This window comes from Rhinatrema bivittatum, chromosome 8 (assembly GCF_901001135.1).
Source record: "Rhinatrema bivittatum chromosome 8, aRhiBiv1.1, whole genome shotgun sequence".
NCBI classification, from domain to species: domain Eukaryota; kingdom Metazoa; phylum Chordata; class Amphibia; order Gymnophiona; family Rhinatrematidae; genus Rhinatrema; species Rhinatrema bivittatum.
In genome coordinates, this window is record NC_042622.1 from 151729902 (window position 1) to 151751830 (window position 21929).

At 44.3% G+C, this 21929-nt stretch overlaps 2 protein-coding genes across 6 annotated transcripts in view; one reads left to right on the plus strand and one right to left on the minus strand.

Annotated features, from left to right (window-relative positions):
• The window catches only part of LRFN4 (leucine rich repeat and fibronectin type III domain containing 4), a 138565-nt gene extending 130763 nt beyond the window's left edge, over window positions 1–7802 (minus strand). Inside the window, exon 1 of the mRNA XM_029611113.1 lies at window positions 7675–7802. The gene's annotated coding sequence lies outside the window, so the exon portion shown is untranslated. The remainder of the gene's footprint in view (window positions 1–7674) is intronic.
• The window catches only part of PC (pyruvate carboxylase), a 582027-nt gene that overhangs the window by 420159 nt on the left and 139939 nt on the right, over window positions 1–21929 (plus strand). The gene's annotated exons all lie outside the window — the stretch shown is intronic.

Genomic DNA, 21929 nt, shown 5'->3' on the forward strand with positions numbered 1-21929 from the left:
GAAGAAGGAACTTGTGAAATTGAAGACTAGGCAACTAAATGGCAGATGAAATTTATTGTGGAAAAGTGCAAAGTGATGCATGTAGGGAAAAATAATCCCAACTACAGATTTACGATGCTGGGCTCTGAATGAAAGGACCTTGGCATCCTTGTGGACAATACCTCGGCTCAGTGCATGGTAGAAATCAAAAAAGCAAATAGAATGTTAGGAATGATCTAAAAAGGAATGGAAAATAAAATGTAAAACATTATATTGCCTCTATATTGAGCCACAGTGTGAAAGTACCTTGAGTATTGTGCAGGGGTGGCTTGGCCTATTGGGTTTTCTGGCATGCTTCAGTGGGATATTCAAGCCAATCATGCAGTTAGCTTTGATCACAGTAGCCCCATGTCTCTGTGGTCCTGCAAGGCCAATACTGGGTACCCAGGTACGTTTCTCCCAAAGCAGGAGCCTCCTCCAAGGTTCTCCTTCACTGACTTTTCACATGACAGTGACTCCTTAGTCCTCCTCTTGCTGTTCTCTTGGATCCTCTCCTCCACCTTCAGCCACAGAGGCAGGAAATAGTGCAGCTGCCTGCCCTCACTGGCTTGGATTCTGTCTCTTCCTAGGGAGGTGGGCAGTAAGCCTCATGCTGCAGCCTGTCCACCAACTCCACGGCCTGAGGACAGGCTCCCTTGTCTTCAGGCCAAGGCAAAAAAAAAAAAAAAAAGAGTATTGAGGCCTTACAGCCTCCCCCCTTCTTAAGGAAAGGTATGCCTCCTCCCTCAGCAACAGGAAGTCAGCCAGCCCTTCGGGAGCCTGTTATTGTTGAGCTTTGCTTGCATCCTTCTAAAAGCTTAGCTTTTTTTTTTTTTTTTTATAGGCAGTTGCTGCCCCTTCCTCATTTTGGATTGAGAGATGGCGGGGGGCGTGAGAGAATATGTGAGTGTATGTGAGTGAAAATGTGTGGCTGAGCATGTGTTAGTGAGTGTGTAAGAAAATGAGTTTTTGACTGAATATGTAAGAAAATGTCTGTATGACCGAATGTATGTATGTGTCAGTGAGCTTGAGAGAAGATGTATGTGTGAATGTGTGTGCGTGACTGGGTATTTGTGTGTGTCAGCCATTGAGACTTTGTGAGAATGTGACTGTGTGTGTGACTGAACGTGTGGATACGATGTCAGTGAGCATGTGAGAGAATGGGTGTGTGACTGAACATGTGGGTGTGCATGTCAGCATGTGAGAGATTGTGTGTTAGACAATTTGTATGTATGAAAGTGCGAGTAAAATGGCCGTGCACATCTCCCACCCCCAACCATTTCAAGGTTTTTGTTAATTGTTGGGTGTTTGTGTTTATTTATTTGTTGAGTTTTATATACTGTCATTCGGTGAAGCCATCACAACGGTCATTGTGTGCTGTTTTGAAATATTTTATTGGTGGTTTCTTATACAATTTTTAAAAAGTTTCCCAATTTTACAGTATTGAATATTCAATAGCTTCTGAAATATGTATTCTTTTTCTTAGCATGGTTTTACTGTTATAATTTTTTTTATACATCTTGATTTTTTTGTTGTATGAGAAATGGTGATCTTTCTGTTTTTCCATTTTTGCACTACATAGAGTCTGGCAGGTAATGGTTTCCAGTTCAGTTTTTGTCTGCACTTTGTGGTCTCTTTATTCTGCATTTGGTGAGGGTATGTCTGTGTTCTGCAGATGTGACGGGGCAGGGCTTAATTTGTGGGGGAATTGCTTGGAACTGAGTTCCATTACGTCTTTTCAGTCTTAAGAGGAAAAACAAATCTACAAATTAAGCCCTTGCCAGGTTTCCGTGTAGGGATCTATAGCAGCCTAACTTGTTTTGTTTTTTTTGTTAATTGGAGGTGTATTGGTGTTTTAGTGTCTGGAGTAATATTCATAATGTTGCCTTTTCGATAGACAGGATTGTTACTGCTTGAATGCTGGCAGTAGTGCTATTTTGGTAGGTTTGGGAGGTTTACGCAAAACTTTCCGAGGGCCAAGTCCACACTCAACACGCGTAACAATAGGCCTAATACTATTTGGGTTCCAAATGTCTTTTCTTTGCAGGATTTTCTGGTTGGCATCACAGCAGTGCGTGTAAATATAATATACATGTTGTAAATGATATTTTTACTCTAGAAGATTGTACTTTGTCCTTTTTCATGTAAAATCTGTTATAAATACATAATTTTTAATTGTGTGTGAGGAGGGTGGGGCATAGAAGGCTATAAGGTTCACTTAGGGTGATGTGTGCAGTCTTAGCCATGGCTACATTTTTTTTTTTTATAATCCCAGAAGAATCAAGCAGCAGAGCCTGGAGAACCTAACTTTAAAAGCAATAGACTGTGTAGCACACAGTCAGTGGGAAGGTGTTGGAGTAGTCGGGTGGGGGTCAGAGAATTGGAGGTAAGCTACAGTCACAGAAAGAGAGTGAATAAGCCAGGAGGAAATGCCTGTGTATTGTTGGTGAGGCTTCTTTCTGATGTGGCTGGGCTGAGTTCTGAGAGGGGACTGGCTTTGGAACCAGTGAGTCTCCTGGAGAGTGGGGGTACTGCAGGCTGACGGCAAGCAAGAACTTTACATAATGATGCAGGGGACACTCACTAAGGACCTGATTTTTAAAAGTATTTGCATGCTTAAAATTAGGTTTTACATCTGTAAATGCACTTCACCCATGTAAGTGGACTTTTGAAAAATGCTATGATATATATCATTTAATTGTCCATAGGTTATATACATCTAAGCGCACTTTATGCACATAAATGGCTTTTTAAAATTGCTATGATAGTGTGTTACATTTACATGTGTAGCTCCTTTTAAAATTACCTCCTTAGTAAGCACATGAACAGCAGCACAACAGCAGAATGTGTGCCAACCAGTGGGTCAGAAAGACAATGTGATTACCAGGGCTGGTGCAAGGGGATTAGATGCCCTAGACACCTTCTGCATCACCGTATTTCAGATGTGCATCACCACATTCAGAACGTGGAGATGCACATCTGAAAAAAGACGACGACACTACTGAGACTTTAGCCCCTGATGCAGTTCTCTACTCGAAACATGACACTCATGTCAGGTACAAAGCTCACTGCTGCTGTTGCTGCTTTGTAATAGAATACCTTCTTTCCGAAGATTTAAGGAAAGTAATTCATATTCAGTAATCTAAAATTTACTTGCAAAAAATTGAAAAAAATCAAAAAAATGAAACTCAGCCAGGACCAATGATTAAGCATTACCTGGGCATTTCGTGCATAACACAATAGCACGTATGGGTGTTATGAAGGTTCTCTAGAAGCTTAATTGACTGTCAGTATTTGAATATTTGATATCATTTCCTGGATGCTTGTTATATGTTGTCATGTTTTTAAAGGCAAACAGAGTTATACGTGACTTCAAATGGGTCACTGACATGTATTTCCTACAGTATCTTACTCAGAAGGCACTGGCTAGTCAGGGTCCATTACCAAGAATTTCTTCATCCAGTGTCTCATCCATAATTGGGAACATCTGTGTGTCCATTTTTAAAAATATATCTGAAGTAGAAAACCTGTGAGGGAGTTGGTTGGACCATTAGATGACCGAAGGGTTAAAGGGGCTCTTAGGGAAAATAAGGTCATTACAGAAAGACTAAATTAATTCTTTGCTTCTGTTGGGGAGATACCAATTTCGGAGATGGCTTTCAAGGGTGATGAATCAGATGAACTGAGCCAAATTATTGTGAACCTGGAAGATGTAGTAGGCCAGATTGACAAACTAAACAGTAGCAAATTACCTGGACCAGATGGTATGCACCCCATTGTTCTGAAGGAACTAAAAAATGAAATTTCAGATCTATTAGTTAAAATTTGTAACCTTTCATTAAAATCATCCATTGTACGTGAAGACTGGAGGGTGGCCAATGTAACCCCAATATTTAAAAAGGGCTCCAGGGGTGATCCAGGAAACTATAGACCAGTGAGCCTGACTTCAGTGACGGGAAAAATAGTGGAACCTATTCTAAAGATCAAAATCAAAGAGCATATAGAAAGACATGGCTTAATGGAACACAGTCAACATGGATTTATCCAAGGGAAGTCTTGCCTCACAAATCTGCTTAATTTTTTGAAGGGGTTAATAAAGATGTGGATAAAGATGAACTAGTAGATGTAGTGTATTTGGATTTTCAGAAGGCGTTTGACAAAGTTCCTCATGAGAGGCTTCTAGGAAAAGTAAAAAGTCATGGGATAGGTGGTGATGTCCTTTCATGGATTACAAACTGGTTAAAAGACAGGAGACAGAGTAGGATTAAATGGTCAATTTTCTCAGGTGAAAAGGGTAAATAATGGAGTGCTCAGGGATCTGTATTTGGATTGGTGCTTTTCAGTATATTTATAAATGATCTGGAAAGGAATACAATGAGTAAGGTAATCAATTTGCAGATGATACAAAATTATTCAGAGTAGTTAAATCACAAGCGAATTGTGATAAATTGCAGGAGGACCTTGGGAGACTGGAAGATTGGGCATCCAAATGGCAGATGAAATTTAATGTGGACAAGTGCAAGGTGATGCACATAGGGAAAAATAACCCTTGCTGTAGTTACACGATGTTAGGTTCCATATTAGGAGCTACCACCCAGGAAAAAGATCTAGGCATCATAGTGGATAATACATTGAAATCTTCGGCTCAGTGAGCTGCAGCAGTCAAAAAAGCAAATAAAATGTTAGGAATTATTAGGAAGGGAATCGTGAATAAAATGGAAAATGTCTTAATACCTCTGTATCACTCCTTAAGAGAAATATGGAGGTAACCTGTCCGGAGAGGCAGTTACTACCTTGGGAAGCTTGCTGGGTAGACTAGATGGACCATTTTGGTCTTTTTCTGCCGTCATTACTATGCTACTATGTCACTGTGGTGAAACCACACCTTGAGTACTGTTTACAGTTTTGGTCCCTGCATCTAAAAAAAAGATATAGTTGCACTGTAGAAGGAATAGAGAAGGGCAACCAAAATGATAGAGGATGGAATGGCTCCCCTATGAGGAAAGGCTAAAGTCATTAGGGCTGTTTAGCTTGGAGAAGAGACAGCTGAGGGGGAGTTATGTTAGAGGCCTATAAAATGAGAGGTCTAGAATGGGTAAATGTAAATTGGTTATTTACTCTTTCGGATAATAGAAGGACTAGGGGGCACTCCATGAAGTTAGCAAGTAGTACATTTAAAACTAATCAGAGAAAATTCTTTTTCACTCAACACACAATTAAGCTATGGAATTTGTTGCAGGAGGATGTGGTTAGGGCAGTTACTGTAGCTGGGTTTAAACAAATAGGTATGGATAAGTTCTTGGAGGAGAAGTCCATTAACTGCTGTTAATCAAGTTGTCTTAGGGAATAGCCACTGCTCTTACTGGTATTAGAAGCATGGGATCTACTTAATGTTTTGGGTACTTACGAGGTACCTGTAGCCTGGATTGGCCGCTGTTGGCAACGGGATGCTGGGCTTGATGGAGCCTTGGTCTGACTCAGTATGGCAATTTCTTATGTTCTTATCTCTTAATACCAGGCAATGCAGTCTGTTTTTGGGAATGGGTACCCCTCTCCCACATGGTGTGAAAATATGGCCAAAAAAGAGAACATCCATGGGGGAGAAGAAAGGAGTGGATGAGAAAAGTTCTGGGACAATGGGAGGAGGCTTTTCTTCTGCCGAGACCAGTGGTCAGCAGAATAGTGGCAGTAGGTTGGCAGTTTAAAGGTGCTGTTAGCACCAGCCTCTCTTAATTAAAACCATCCAAATACTGGTTGTTTGGCAACCGTAGCTAGTATGTGACTGATAACATCACAGATCTTGCCACTACCTCAGTTTGCATGCATCCAAAACAGTGAGTCGCCAACATGATTCTGGGCTTTGGTGGTTTAAATTGCTTATCAGGGGTAGACAGATCGCTTAATCTTCATGGTCATTAATATCTCCTCCCCATTAATCAAGTCCCTTAAACTCTCTAAGGCAGCTGTCCCACCAGGCTTCTCACTGGGTCTGGCCATGGGCCACTCCCACATAAATATTCTTTCCCTGGTTGGGGAAAGTGAAGCCAGATGGTGATGAAAATGAACCTAAGAAGCCAAAACATAGCCTACGGTATTACAGTCACAGTCCCAATTTGAAAATATCCAGATTGCAAAGTGGGCTACAGCTAAGTTGGCTTGACTTTTAGTGGGTAGGCCACCCTCTTACTCTCAGCCTGCTTCTGTGCCTGGCATCTCTTGAGTTCACGTGACCAGGGCTGCTCTGCTTGAGAGGAGATATCTCCAGCTTTTTACCACAAGGCCTAAATGAGGAGAATAGGTACCATGCCCCACTACCTCTCTCCATGTTGGTTACTCATGCCTCAGACATATACAGCTGGTGGGTTGAAAATGGGAGAGGCTAAGCCCTCCTCCCCCAATTACTGACTGACTGGATTGGAGGAGAGGGGGGGCTGCATGAATCCTGGGCCTTTTCCCAACTTCCCAGGTGCCACTGTAAAGATAGGCTACATTGTGAGGGAGTGAGAGAGGAGAAATGTTTTAAGAGAGATAATTCCTTGCTATCCATGCTGCAGGTCTAAGTGTATTTAATTTAACATGTTTAACTTGATTCCTGCCAGCCCCACATAAAGGTGGAAAAGAGGCAGTCTTCGGCCCAGGCTGATTTATACCAGGTTCTTTCAATCCAGCCCACCTCCCACCTAAGTATCTGGAGAGATCCTTTTTTATACCCTTGAACACTCCCCTCACCCCAGCCCTACACACACACACACACATACACACATACTATCTCCACATAACCACCCCCACACACTGCATAAATTCCCTTCTTCAAACACATATTACACAACTTGCCCCCCATGCCACAAGTACGCTTCAAACCCCATATATATGTACAAGCACTGCCTAGCCCTTCCTCCCCCACGCACACCACCTTCCTCCTCTTCCCATGCACACTACAAATACTACATAATACTCCCCCCCCCCCCCCCCACACACACACATACACAAATGCTACATAATCCCCGCCACAAATACAATGGCCCTAGATAACACCATATACACTACAGAACCCCACACATGCTCGCCCCCACTCACTACACAATCCCACATACATGTATTACTCACACAACACAAACTACACACTGCAGAAACCCACACACCACACAAAGCATACTACAACCTCCCCCCACACTTGCACAAACTGCATAATCCACACACACACCAAACATTACAAAAACACCCACACATATACAGCTATATCACCTATACCCCAAGCAATATAACATGTGCACTACATAAGCCACATACAATAGCACACACCAAGTATATGACAAAAAATAGCTTGTATGCACAATACAGTATACACTGCACAAACCATTCACAGTGTAACATGCTACAGAAACCCCACATGTATTATACATACGGTATACTACAAAAGCATCCCACATGTTACAGCACCCACTACACAGCCCTCTCCCAACACACTATTAGCACACTATAGAAACAGCTTCACACAAACATACATACGCTGCATAATATAACACAGAACCCATACACGGACTGCAGAAATCTCACACAATGCACACTCCACACAGACACAACCTTCCCACCCCACTACACACTCTACACCAAGCCCAAACAGTGCACAGCTGCACTTCTAGGGCACATCCTTACCTGAATTGTGTTTTTCTCTTCTTTCACTGCTAATCCTTCAGCCAGCTGCAGACAGTTATAGGATTGCAGGCAGAGCCGACTTGGGGACCCAGCTGGCATTGGTCTCATTTATGTAATCCTTAGTTATGTGCTGCATCTTCACCATCCCCCCAGCCCCCTGCCCAGCCCTCCCATGAATCCCCCCCTTTTTTCAGTGCTTCAGTGTTTTTCTTCCCCTTCCTTGTCTTCCTTTTTTTCATTTATTGTCATATCCTATTGTATCCATTCCCATTGACACCTTTGAGAAGATGCAGCGGGGAGAGCGTTTTATACCCTTGGAGGCTGCAGGGTGCAGTTGAGATTCCTGGGCTTCTCATTTTTTTTCCATAGAGCGCAGCTGGTGCAAGGGAGCGTTCTGCCCTGCCTGCTCCTGTCTAGCAAGCCTCTTGAAAAGAGAGCAATGCTTCTTCAGTTCGGTAGATGGCATCCAGGGAGCATAGATCTGGCTCTCTTCCCACCCCCTCCTCCATCCAGGCTCATGGAATAAAAACAGAAGTGTAACTCCTACAGCACAAGATGCATGCATGCAATATATGTTCAGCTCACAATGCACTCACAACACTATCTCGCCAATACACACTCTCAGCATTAACTCAACATAAACACACATGTTCACAATACTGCCTCATACAAACAAATGCACTATACACTCAACTACCAATGCTGCCTAACCAACATACATGTACATGACACTGTCTCAGCATTCTGACCATGCATCAAACACATATACACACTATATATGCAATGTACAACACTGCCTTACCCACACACCTTCACTACAGTGTCTCAATACACACACTACCTGGTGAAAATACAGCTTCATGCGTACGATAAACACAGAACACTGACTCAACAGCACACTCAGTACTGACTCATATACACACTCACATGCATACACTATAGACTTAACTTGCAATGTGCTCACAATGCTGTATCACCAAAACTCACAGCATTGCTCGCAACACTGCTTCTCACAAATGCATGCACACTCTATGCTTAGCTTGCAATGCTGCCTCAACAACATACACTCACAATACTACCTCACACACACAGTATACACTCATCAGTGCACTGACTTTCAACAACACAAATTACATACCAACAACACTGCCTCATATGCATACACACATACACACTGTATACTCGTGCTCTACCTCCTACCCACAGACTTTCCTATATACTCATCTCCTAGCATGCTCAACACAAACAGTACATGTTGAAAATAGTACCTCACTTGCATTCTACACTCAGTTCACACTTCCTCACCCATGTGCCACAGACACTCCGCTCACAATGAGTTCACATTACCTCATCACTGCACACACTGACAGCACTGACTCAATGGATTACACTCAACACTTACATAGAGATATGATCTAGACTCTGAGCTCACAGCATATGCATGTAGCACATATACCTTACCCACCAATGCATGAACACAAGCTAACACTGTAGATGATACATAACAACACACTCAAAATAAACTCTCTAAAATGTAAATGACATATTGAAGCCTATATTTGGGTAAGTTATTTGGTTAAAGATAGCTGGATAAGTTATCAGGGATGTTCAGTGGGATAAACATCTTGCTAAATATCCTCAAATAAAATTTTCTGAGTATATGTACCAGATAACTTTGAGCCCTAATCGGCTATGTTTGAATATTGCCGGTTAGATTTTAAGGTTGTCTGGGTATGTGTTCCTGGATAACTTTAATTTTAACTGGATATATTCAAATGGTATAGCCATTTAAGTGGTGACCGAAGAAAAGAAAAAAAAAGTAACCTACTGAATACTCTGTCAGCAGCGCTGGTAACTTATGTTTCCAGCGTTGCTGTCAAAGTAACACTGGAAGCTGCTGGGAACAATACAAATATACTATGATGCCAGCAGCCTGGAGGGTTTTGAGAGGTGCAGATGGGGCCGGACAGTTAGGATTGGATTAACAGAGGAAGGGGGTGCAGTGATGAGGAGTAGGCCCAGAGGAAGAAGTATTTGAAGAAACTTTGGGAGGGGGGTGACTGTCGGCTCAATTGGCCGTAAACTTTTCAATTCTCTTTGGGAGCACATAGGAGGGAAGGGAGGATCAGGCACAAGGCCCAACATTAGTGTCACTAGGGTGGGAAATCAGGACGGCAGGCCATGTTCACTCTAAGGTGCGCATTTGCACGGCGACACAATTCTTCATGCTGCCATGTATAGCACACCTCAGCCCACACAGGAGAGCTGAAAGAGAAGTGGGAGCCTGTTTCATCACTCCTCCACATGTGCCAGCTGTTAGAGATGTGGACCGCTGTGCTGTGATTCGCGCTACTGAACGAGCAAGCCCGTCATACCCTGAATGTGACAGGCTGGAACTTCACCTATACCAACGGTCATCCCTGCAGGTTGAGCTCTTGGGTTTTCATGGCCAGCAGGTCTTAAGAGGATCCCTGGGGTAGTGGCCAGGCAAAGGTTTTGGGGCAGGCAACAGACAAGAAAAGATCCAGGAGACAGGCCAAAGGTCAGGGCAGGCAGCAAACAAGCAAAGATCCAGGAGACAGGCCAAAGGTCGGGGCAGGCAGCAAACAAGCAAAGATCCAGGAGACAGGCCAAAGGTCAGGGCAGGCAGCAAACAAGCAAAGATCCAGGAGACAGGCCAAAGGTCGGGGCAGGCAGCAGAAATGAGATCCAAGCCAGGGTCAGAACCAGGGAGTCAAGCTGAAGAGGAACAAAGAGACCGAGGATAAAACAGACGAGTCCAGCACATGAACAAGGCGAAGACAAGGAATGGGCCAGGCAAGTAACAGGACAAAGAGCGGGACACGGAGAAGGCAAGGAATGAAACAAGGAACAAAGCAAGAAAACCATGGATAGCAACACACACACACTGGGACTCAAGGAGACCAGGAGACCTGTTGCCGAGGCAAAGAGGAGAAGTCCAAGGAATCCTTAAATAGAGAGATGCTGCTATGACCCCTTTAAATTCCAGGCGTGCTGCTGTACTTACGCATGTATGGGAGGGCAGCTGGGGTGTGATGTCTGGCAGCATCTCAGGCCACGTTGCGCTGTGTTCAAGGTAGGAGGTCGAGTGCCGGGTGTGTGGGGAATCTGGCCATGTGTCAGGTGTAAGTGCAGCAGCTCGCGGGAGCCACCGAGTGTAACACTAGCCCTGCCCGTGGGTTTTCAAAACTTGCAGGATTGGTGTATCTTTTATGCTGACCTTGTGATGCTCTAGATCAGCACAGAGGAAGCGACAGCCCTGCAAGCTTTTAATATTCTATCAGGATGGGCACACAAAGAGGATGGCAAAAGGGATCCTGACCTCCTGCGGCCCCTCCCCATGAGGCATGGCATAGCTGAGGAAGAGTCAGAGAAGCCCTAGTGGGGGGGCCGCTGGTGGATCTCGTGCTGCTGGTGACTGAAGAAAGAAGGCAAGGCCCCACAGGTGTGCCTCCAGCCATTCACATACCACCACCAGCCAAAGAAAGGCTGGTCATACCTGGGAATGTTTGATTTCCACTCACCCTGAGATTGTCGCAAGTCACGGATTAGTTGGGGGAGGAGGTTTTAATTATGGAGAGGTCGATATTCAAAATCCTCTTAGCCGAATATCTGGTTATGTTCAGTGGCTGCTACTTAGACGGGTAAGCACTTATCCGGCTAAGTTTTTAGCAGAATAACTTGTGGGTGGGCAATGGGCATATCGGGCCTATGCTACTTACTTGGATAAGTTATCTGGCTAAGCAGCAATATTCAGACTTAGCTGGATAAGTTATCCAAGTTAGACCTGCTCAATAGCAGACCTATCCAGCTAAGTAGCAATTTATCTGGGGATATTCAGCTGCATAGTTGTGCAGCAGAATATCCCGTCTAAGTTAGTCGTATTAGTCTCTCCGGCTAACTTAGATAGCCAGCTATGTTTTGAAAATCTACCTGTGGATTTCTATTCATTAGTTGTTTTGAAATATTTATTCATTTTATTAGTATGGTTGATACTTTTTTTTATTGATTTTCTTGTTTGTTGGTCTTTCTGTGTTCTATATGTGTGACCAAGGTGAGAAATTCTGCTAATGTATATTTTCTGTGAGGGCTCTATAGTTCTGTTTTCAGTAGGGTCTGTTGATGCTCTTTGCTGGGTAGGGTTGTTGCTGTTTGAGTTTCGGGAGTTAGTGTTGTTTTGATACAGCAGATTTGTCTCTTGGAATAACTTGTATTTTTGGCACGCTGTGATCACTTTTATTGCACTGTGTAGGTATTATCCAAAAATACCGTACATGAGCTATTGAGACCATGAATAATCTGCATGTCTCTTTCTGACATCTAAAGAAGGCATCTACGTAGTTTTAAAAGCTTTTGTACAATATTTTAGGTACATATGTAATATCTGTTCATTGAATTATTAATTTCTTGCATTTTTCTTATTTCTGATTTGCTAATGATAGTACTGTACTTAGTGTACTATTTAAAAATCTACTTGCAAACATAATATCTTTTTTTGTTTAAATTTTTAAATTATATATGGGGTGCCAAATACTTTAGGTACGCAACTGCCCCTCCCCCTTCAGCACCCCCACATCCCTCCTCCATCTCCACTCTTTCTCTTGCCCTCGCCTCTTGTCCCATCCTCCCTTCTCTCCCTTTGGTCTCCCTGCTTCCATCCCCAATTTTCTCTCTAAGGTTGAGCACATGTTGATCGAATGTATGAGCAGTTGTTCATCGCTCACATGTTTCATATGATCGCTCACAATAAAGATGCAGTCAGAACGAATTATCACAGCACACAGTGAAAGCACGGGAACAAGATTACAGCTAGCTGGTTGAAGAACGCTGTGCTATAACTCGATGTGTCTCCAGCATTTGTTAAGAGCAAAGTGGCACCTAACTTAACTTGCAAGCAACTTTGATTTGGATGAATATTGAGAGAGAGAGAGAAACATTTAAGCTAGAGTGGATTTGTTAACATTTAACTTAGAGTGGATCTTTTCTTTGCTTTTTCCACAGAAAATAAAATCTTTTGGTACCCAAAAAGGGTAACAAAAATGATATTTATAAAATCATTAGTGGAACAGGTAAATAGGGAACTGCTATTTACTCTTTCAAATATTAAAATAGTTTTCTAATTTCTAGCCATGTCTGAGCATCAAGCTGAAAAGAGTTCAAGTAACAATCTAAAAAGCGGTGTTTGGGATTTAAGATGGAATGGTTGACTGCATGTTCTGTTGAAAGACTTACCACATGGCACTGGACAGCAGATGATTCTGGGAGAAATTTTTAGTTACTTGGAGACAGAAGGTATTATCTGAAAAATTTGCTTTCTCAGCATTCAGACAGTTAATCCACACCAATGGGTTATGTGCTTCTACCAACAGATGGAGACAGAGCAAAGCTGCCTTCATAGTATATATAACCCTGCACTGACATCAGCCTGCCAGTATTCTCCGTCTCCAGCAGATGGATGTGCATCTCCCTACTGGAGATTGCTTTAAAAAAAAAATAGAAAATGAATGGAGAAAAGGAGGAGGAAATGAATTCTCCCTGCTTTCCTGTGGTGATACCCTATGGTCTCTCCCTCAGTCAAGTTTTTTCTGAGGTGATAACCTGCAGATCCCTCCCTCAGTAGAGTGCCTTAGTCCAGTAGCTGGATTTCCGAAGTGGACTTAGTTGTAGAGAGAGAAACAGCTGAGAGGATAGCAGGCACAGGAAGCAGAGCATGACTGTGAAGGCCTTTGCCTTCTCCCCCTACAGCCAGAGACCGACTGTGTACTCTGCTGGGAAGGGCTGAGCGCAGGTAAAGAGTGTAAAAAAGAAAAGGAGTGAGGGTTTCCTTTCCCTTTCTGGTCTCTTAGACTTGGCACGCTGATCTGACATTCAATCCCGCCTCCCAGGGAGCTTGGGGAGTCGTGGCAGCTTGGCGAGTTGAGCAGTCTTTGGCAAGGCCCTGTTCTCAGGCTTTGCTTAGATGCTGTGTGGTAGGCCGCAGCGGTGTTCACTCGCTTTTCTGCACACAAGACTGCTGCAAAACAGTGTCTGAAGTTTCGCACTTGCGCGCCTGGGTGTATGCACTTAGGTGGGTGCTCAGGTGGGCCCCTAACTGGACTGCATATTGTGCACCTATATTTTGGACGCTTTTTGGACAGACTTGGTTTTTGGGTGCCCTGTCCATGCTTGCGCAGTTGGGCGCACAATTGTCAGACGCTTAGGGAATGTGCTGCCAGCAGGTGTTTACCTTTGTGCTGCTTGCCGTATTCAGGCACAGGGGCGGATTGACCTATCGGGGAATCGGGCATCCACCGGTGAGCCGGTCGCGCTGGTCACGTGGTCTGCCATCAGCGGCCGTGACAGAGCCGCGCTTGGCGGACCACGTTGTATCTCCTGGGCCGCCTTGGGCGGCGAATCCCCAGGCCGGTCAACATCAGGAATCCACCGCCGTTCAGGCATCTCAGCTTGGCGTTCCCCCCTCACTTGCGTAGGCGCTGCTTAGAGGATCGGGGAGAGTTCATTCTGTCTGCTTTTACTGAGCCCCCTCTTCACAGCATAATGCAGGAATGAGACTGGAGGGGAGGACCTGTCGGAGGATTCGCCTGGTTTTGGGGCTCCCCTAACTTGTTTGTCAACGGGGGAATGCTCCTCGGTGGGCGCAGGACCAATGACCCCTGGTTTTGGTATGGATTGCGGCGACATTTGCGCGCTTTTCTACATGCAAGTCTGCCGCGAAACAGCTTGGTGGGTTGAGCAGCCTTTTGCCTAGGCCCCACTCGCAGGTTTTGCTCAGTCGCCGACGTGATAGGCCTAAGAGTTCAGGATCACAAAGTGCAGATCACTGCATGCCTGGTGCCACAGGTAAGTGTTGTAGTACATCTACACCTGCTGCGGATCACACTGATAGGGATCCAGGTGGCACAGATGATGAAGGCGACCCTTATTCCCTGGAGGATGGGAAATTCCTCCGGGATTGGAGCCATATAGACAATGTTGCATTTCTTTCATAGAGATGAGTTGCCGGCTCGGATCACCCAATCACTGAAGATGCTGGGGGTGCCAGGTGCTGATTCCATATCTAAGCCAAACTAGAATCCCATTTAGATTCCTTAAGTAAAGCAGCATGGATGCTATTCAAGAATTGATTGATCCTTGAATAGGGCACCTTGGAAGCTAATTTTAAAGGGGGATGAGCCTTGGTAGTGCTGTAGCCCCCTGGATCCTGCAGAGAGAAAGCAGTTGTGCTTTCTGAAAATGGATGTGCTGGTGTGTGCTGTCACCAAGCGGATGACTATCCATGTGGAACAGGCCTTGAGGCAGTGGCAATAAATTGCAGATGGCCTCTTGCTGCTCCTAGGTAGGTCACTTTTGCTTGCTCTCTCTCAGGAAATCGATGAGTCTGATTTGAATTTCAGGGCAGTACCTGTATGGTCTCACCACCCTGGATGCGCCTGATCTCATCTGATCTCAGAAGCTAAGCAGGATTGAGCGTCAGCTATGGCTAATGAATTGGTGCCGAGACAATTTCAAAGTCTAATCATATGAAATGGCCTTTTAAAGGACCACTCTGGTTTGGGAGTGAGTTAAAAAAAAAAAAAAAAAAAAGGCCAATAAATGGGGTGAAGATTAAAACCAGAAGATTTAAAACAGGTGCCGCGATCATTCAGTGCAAGAGATTGTGCTAGGGGTTTTCAAACGTTTTCGACCCTACAGAGGAGCGGCTTCTCAGAAGGCTCGACCTTTGGGTAGATCTTAGTCCTTCGTCCCAGGCAACCCAGATGGGGCAAGGGCTAAAGTGGCAGTGGCCTCCCCAACCCTCTCAGTGAGGATGTGCTGACCCACTCCTGGGAGCAGGAGGTAAGGGGTCTCCTGTCTCCTTTTATCAGAGGTGGATCGAGATCACGTCAGACCAGTGGGTTCAGGAGGTGGTGATGGTTATGCTCTGAAATTTCTCAGCATTCCTCAGGATGTTTCGTGGTGTGTACTTACAGCTCTCCGCAGAAGAGACAGACAGTGGAGTGTACATTGTCAAGACTCCTCAGCCTGTGGGCTGTGATCTCGGTGCCAATGTCATAAGAAAATATGGGCTGCCATTCCAATTATTTCATTGTACCTGAGAAGTAGGGTTCTTTTTGCCCCATCCTGGATTTCAAGGGAGTCAACCTGCATGGAAACCTTACACTTGCTGATAATGGTACTACAGTTGGAGGAGTTTCCTAAGTCTCTGGATTGTCAGAGGCGTATCTGCATATTCTCATCCAGCTGGAGCATCAACAGTTTTCTGTGTTTCACTGTTTTGGGGTAAAGTTATCAATTTGTAATGCTACCCTTTGGTTTAGCCACCTCGCCCAGGACCTTCTCTAATGTCATGGTGGTAGAAGCAGCAGTGTTGAGAGAGGATGGCATTCTGATCCATCCCTACTTAGACAATTGGCTAATTTGAGCCAAGAGCCATGAAAGAGAGTTTTCAGGCTTCATGCAAGGTGATCTCCTTGCTCAGGAACTAGGTTGGGTGGTTCCATGGGCAAGGACGCACATGCATCCTCTTCCGAGCACACTGCTTGCATGTTGGAGTCCGCAGTCTCAGGACTACTTGACACGACTTCAGTTACCAGTGATAATCATCATTCAGCTGCAGTGGTGGCTACAAGCAGATCTAACAAGGGGCATTCCGCTACAAACACCAGCCTGGCAACTACGTACTATGGATATGAGCCTCTAGGATTGGGGGACTCTCTGTCAGGAGTCCCAGGGGCGCCAAAGTACAGAGGAGTATATCTGGAGCATCAATCGGCTGGAAGCCCATGCCGTTCAGTTGGCATGCATGCGATTCGTCGACCGCTTAGAGGTTCGAGCACTCCATATAATGTTTGACAATGGGACGATGGTGGCTTACATCAATCAATTTTAAGACACAACTTTGTCAGCAGACAGTCTGGATCCTGGAAAATGGGAATTGTACAATGAAACATTCTAGCTCATAGTGGGCCGCTGGGACCTCCTGTTTCTAGGCTTGCTGGCAACATTGCACAATGCGAAGATTTGTTGCTTCTTCAGTTGCAGGAGAGATCTGATGTTTTCAGGCATTAATGCCCTCATACAAGAGTAGCTGTAAGGCAAGTTTCTATATAATTTTTCCCCTTGGCCCATGTTGGGCAGAATGATTTGGAGGTTTGAGAGACATATACGGGGTTTGTACTTCTGGTAGTGCCAGATTGGCCCAGGAGGCTGTAGTATGCAGATCTGCAGTCTTATGGTAGAATATCCTCTCTGATTACTGGTCCACAGGGATCTGCTACGGCAGGGGCCTCCTTTTCTTGTAGGTCTGACTTGATTTTTTTTTTTTTATATTGACAATTTTTATTTTATTGGAACAGATACACAACATTACAGAGCAAAAATAGAACATAGACATTATTATAACATCATATTTCAAGTAACTTGTACATACTCGCAAATAGAACAGTATGTTGCGTCCTTTGGTCGCAGACAGCTGCGACTGCTCTGCCTTACCTCTTTTCTTCCCTATTCCTCCTCCTTGGGCAAGATGGCTGCCTCCGGTGCCGAGGGCCTCGGCGTCTCCAACTTAGCATGGGCATTCCAGTCCGCCATGCTCGCTCCCCTGGCCTAGGGCGCGCATGCGCACATCTCCTACGCTCAAATACATGTCATGGCGGAAACCTCGGGGGCGTCCACACCACATGACGTCAATACCTTTGGGTATTTAAAGCCTCCGCTTCGCTACCACTTTTGAGTTAGCAAGGACTTCTGTTTAAGCTACTCTGACCGCTCTAAGCTGCTCGCTTAGACGCCGCTCTACACTCCAAGGGCCTTGCTCCTCTAGAAGCTCTAGGCACCCGCTCCTCGGGGGTCTCTCGCTTCGAACCACTCTTCGGGGCCTCTACTAACTAGACAACCCCTCCTCGGGGGTCTCTCTCTCTTATTCATTTCAGGATCTCCGGACTATCAGGTACTTGCTCCTCGAGGGCCTACCAGTCTATGCATCCTGTACCATGGACCTTCGGTCCCACCATCTCATTACCAGGAAGACGCCTACACTCCTGTGAGTACCTCTACAATCTGGTGCTCCAACTCCACCCACCAGGCTCGGCGTTGCCCATACCACGGGTTCCCACCTATCTTGAACATCTGGGTGAGATTCTACATCCAAGAACGTTGAACGTATTGGCACTTCGCGGACCTCAGTGCCTTACCTTCCTGCTTCATACCATCTACCTCCAGCAGTACAATAAAGCTTTCCATTCATTCCTTGTCTGCTGTCTGAGTTCAGCCTATCGCTGTGGTTCCCCATGGGGCTCCTCCCCATGGGCGGAGTCATCTCCACAATGACCAAGGGTCCACAATGCCACAAACACAACACAGTACTGGTGATAGAACTAGCAGAAACTGAAACGGCTACCCCCAGAGCTCCGATTTTCCACTACAACATGGCCCCCCACCCCCCGAACCCCTTCCCACCCCCCTTCAGGCTTGAGGATAACAAGATATGTAAACTAAACTTAATCGGAGAGGTGTAAAAACGGCTTCAATAGAGACCATGTTCTATAAAACTTTGGTATGGAGTCTCTTCTGATTGCTGTCAATTTTTACATGAGATATATATACCTAAGCTTAGTAAACAGTTGCGTGCATGTCGGGATATCTTTGGACTTCCACCGGTCAGCCACCAATAATGGAGCCGCAGTCACAACATATGTGAAGATCTGACTTGATTTTTGTCTTACAGTGTGGCTCTTGAGAGGGCTCGGTTGCTGAAGCATGGGTAGTCCACTGTTGTGATTTCCATCTTGCTTCTAGCGCGAAAGTTATTCACTTCCTTAGCCTATGTTCATGTTGGTTAGTGTTTGAGGTTTGATGTGAGGAACGAGAGGTTCATCCTCATTCGGTTAAAATCCCGCTCAGTTTGGAATTTTTGCAGATGGATTGTTTAAGGACATGGCCCTTAATTCCTTGAGGATACTGGTGGCAGCTCTTGCCTGCTTCTGAAGTCATGTAAATGATGAACCCTTGTCGACCCATCCGGTTGTGGCCTGGTTCTTGAAAGGGGTGAAGCAGCTTCGATCCCCTTTGTGGTTGCCGTGCCTTTGTGGAGTCTTAATCTGGTTCTGGTTTTCTGGCGGGTCCCACCTTTCCTTGAGGTTACTCACTAGAGGCCGGTGTTCTGCATGTAGAGTTTCTGACTTGCGGGCTCTCTCTTGCTGGGAACAGTTTCTGCGAGTAACTCCGGGGCTGCCAGCTGCGAACTGTTCTGTCTCTTTTGTCGAATGTGGTCTCGGATTTTCACTTGAATCAATCAATTCCCTGTCTACTCTAGACAGGGAGAGAGATGTGGATGAATTTGGCCTGTTACGGACCTTGGGTGTCAAGCGGCATATCATGAGGTATGGAGGTTTCTAAACCTCTAAAGAAGACAGACTAGCTTTTTATAATTCACGGTGGGAGTAAATAGGGTGAGCCGGCAATAGAATGCTTGATTAAGGAGGTTATTACGGCTGCATATGTGGATGCTGAACAACCATTGCCTAGTCAGGTTAGGGTTCATTCCACTAGGTCTCAGGTAGTGTCATGGACGGCGATTAGATGGTTGTCTTCCGTCAAGATTTGCCGAGCTGCGACGTGGTTTTTCTTACACAACTTCCAGGCATTATAGCCTGGATGTGCAAACCCGGGAGGACACAGTCTTTGCATGGGCAGTGATTATTGTACCGTGGGCAGCCTCCCACCATGTTTGGGAATAGCTTTGGTACCTCCCACTGGTGTGGATTAACCTGTCTGAAGGCTGAATGCCTGATCACTTCCATTTCTTTAATGAAGACAGATTAATCCATCTTCCCGCCCTTGCCTGCCGGATGGTGGTGCTATTGTTCTCCTAAGTGGCTGCGTTTCTAGGAATTACTGGTACGTATCAGATCCAGTCCCTAGATTAGTAATATTACACTCCTAATCTGACCTCAATGTTTTCTGTTAACTGATTGAATGGTTGCCTTTAAGTTATGATCATGTATTGTTTAGTTGTCCACAGTTGGCTTTTGCAGAGAATACTGGCTGGCTGTCAGTGCTGTGGTATATATACTATGACATCAGCTTTGCTCTGCCTCCATCTGCTGGATTAACCTCTCTTCATTAAAGTAAAGGAAATTATCAGGTAAGTAGTAATTTCTCCTTTAAAGCTGGATCTAATAGCGAATGGACCTCAGGAAAAACATGGATTGACTGGAAAGTGGACCATCTCAAACAACATGTGCAGCAGAAATCTCATATTGATTCAGTCATAAAACTTAAAAACCAATCCCAGGGACTGTTGGAAAAAAATAACAGAATCTAAACAAGAATGTGAAAACAGAAAAGAACTCACGCTGCGATAACAGGCAACACCTAAAGAAGTAAAGGTTTTAATAGACAATGTTTTGCTTGCTGTTAAAATTAATTCTTCAGTCTTATCAGTCCAGGATATTCATAATCATGTTGCTAAATATATGAAAATATCAGAAAGTTAGAGAAGTAAGAACTGTGCCTTTTGAGTTCATCCAGTATATAAATTCAGCATTCAAAACGGATTTGTTAAATGAAATTAGAAAATCGGTTTGCCACACTTTGATAGTCAATGAATCAAATGACATTTCAGCTTCAACAGTGTTCATTTTATTTTTTTTTCAATTCTTTATTTCTTGCTTTCCAAACCATTTCAACAACAAATAATTATATCAATTACAATATCATAGCTTCTGATTGATATTTTATACATAGAAGGAAGGAATAGAATTTTAAACGATAAATAAAATTTAACATAAGATTACCATCTTAATGCATAATTTTCTCAATCAGCCACTAATATTAGGCAAATTACAAAGTAAAATCTTCATATTTCTATGAGCGATAATTTAGGTAAGTATATTATAGGCAAACATTATCTAGGACCCTCTCTTCAATATTATCATACCGGATCTTATACCTCTATAAGGGCTTTGAGATCTTCAGGATTTGTGAATATGTAGTTTTTCCCATCTAATTTTACGATACATCTGCATGGATATAATGTTCATTTTATACATTAAAGAGTAGATTTTCCACATGTGCGCACCGCGTCCATGTGCGTGCGCTTTCCAGGCCATGCGTGTATGTGTGGGTGGAGCTTGCAAAGGGGTGGGCATTTTTGCAATTTTCGTGCGTCGATGCTTTCCGGCCTTCCCCAGTTCCCTACCCCCCTACCCATACTCCCTCCCTCTTCCCCTCTCCTTCCTATCCCCTACACCCTATCTTTTTTTCCTTTTTTTCCTTTGTTTGACAACTTACTTCAGCTCCCGCCGTCCGGCTGCCAGCGTGCGAGTCTTCGGGACAGCTATCAATAACGCTGTCCCAGCCCGCCCCTTCCAGGAAGCCCAGAACTTGTGCGCATACCGGCCTTTACGCGCATGGCCGGGCCTCTTAGAAAATTCGCCTGGCACGCACAAGGCCCGGCCACACGTGAAAAGGCTGGGTTTTACGCACACGGGCAGTTTAAAATCCAGCCTTAAATTTAGGAAAGAAAGCAAATTCATTCATAAAACAGTGTTTGGCATCATTAAATTAACAGCTTGTTACAGTTTGTCTACTTTAGTGTCTATTCAACAATTTGATATGGAAAATGAGTTAAATTTGATCCAGACGGTAATGTTTACCTCGGACAGAGCATCAGTCATGCTAGGCAAACGAAAAGGTATAGCTGCTGTTTTGCGCCAGTCCATTCCACGCTTGTCAGAGCAACATTGTCTGGCACATCATGAGGACATGGGTAGAGATGACGCTTGGAAAGATATACCCTTGATGAAGGAGATATAGAGACTTTAAGAACTATTTACACGATTTTCTGCAGATATCTGAGAGCAAAATTTGAAGAATTTGCAAAGCCGCAGAGGAAGATGCGATTGCGTTCAGACCACTAAATGAAATCAGATGGCTATCCAGACATTTTGCAGAAAATGCTTTAAGAACTATGATATATTGTAATATATCATATATGTAATATATGATATATTGTAATATTGCCAACAAGTTGTTGAAGAAAATGATCCTGTTTATAAATATCGCCTTCAAAAATTATAGAGTCCAGAATACCATGTTGCAATCGTAGTACTTAATGAAGTTCTAGCTGAACTAGCCGACTTGTGTAAAATTCTGCAAAGAAGTGTACTTTCGACTGTCGAGACTTTTCAGTTTGCAAAACCAAAAATCAAAATACCTTGAGCCGTATTTCC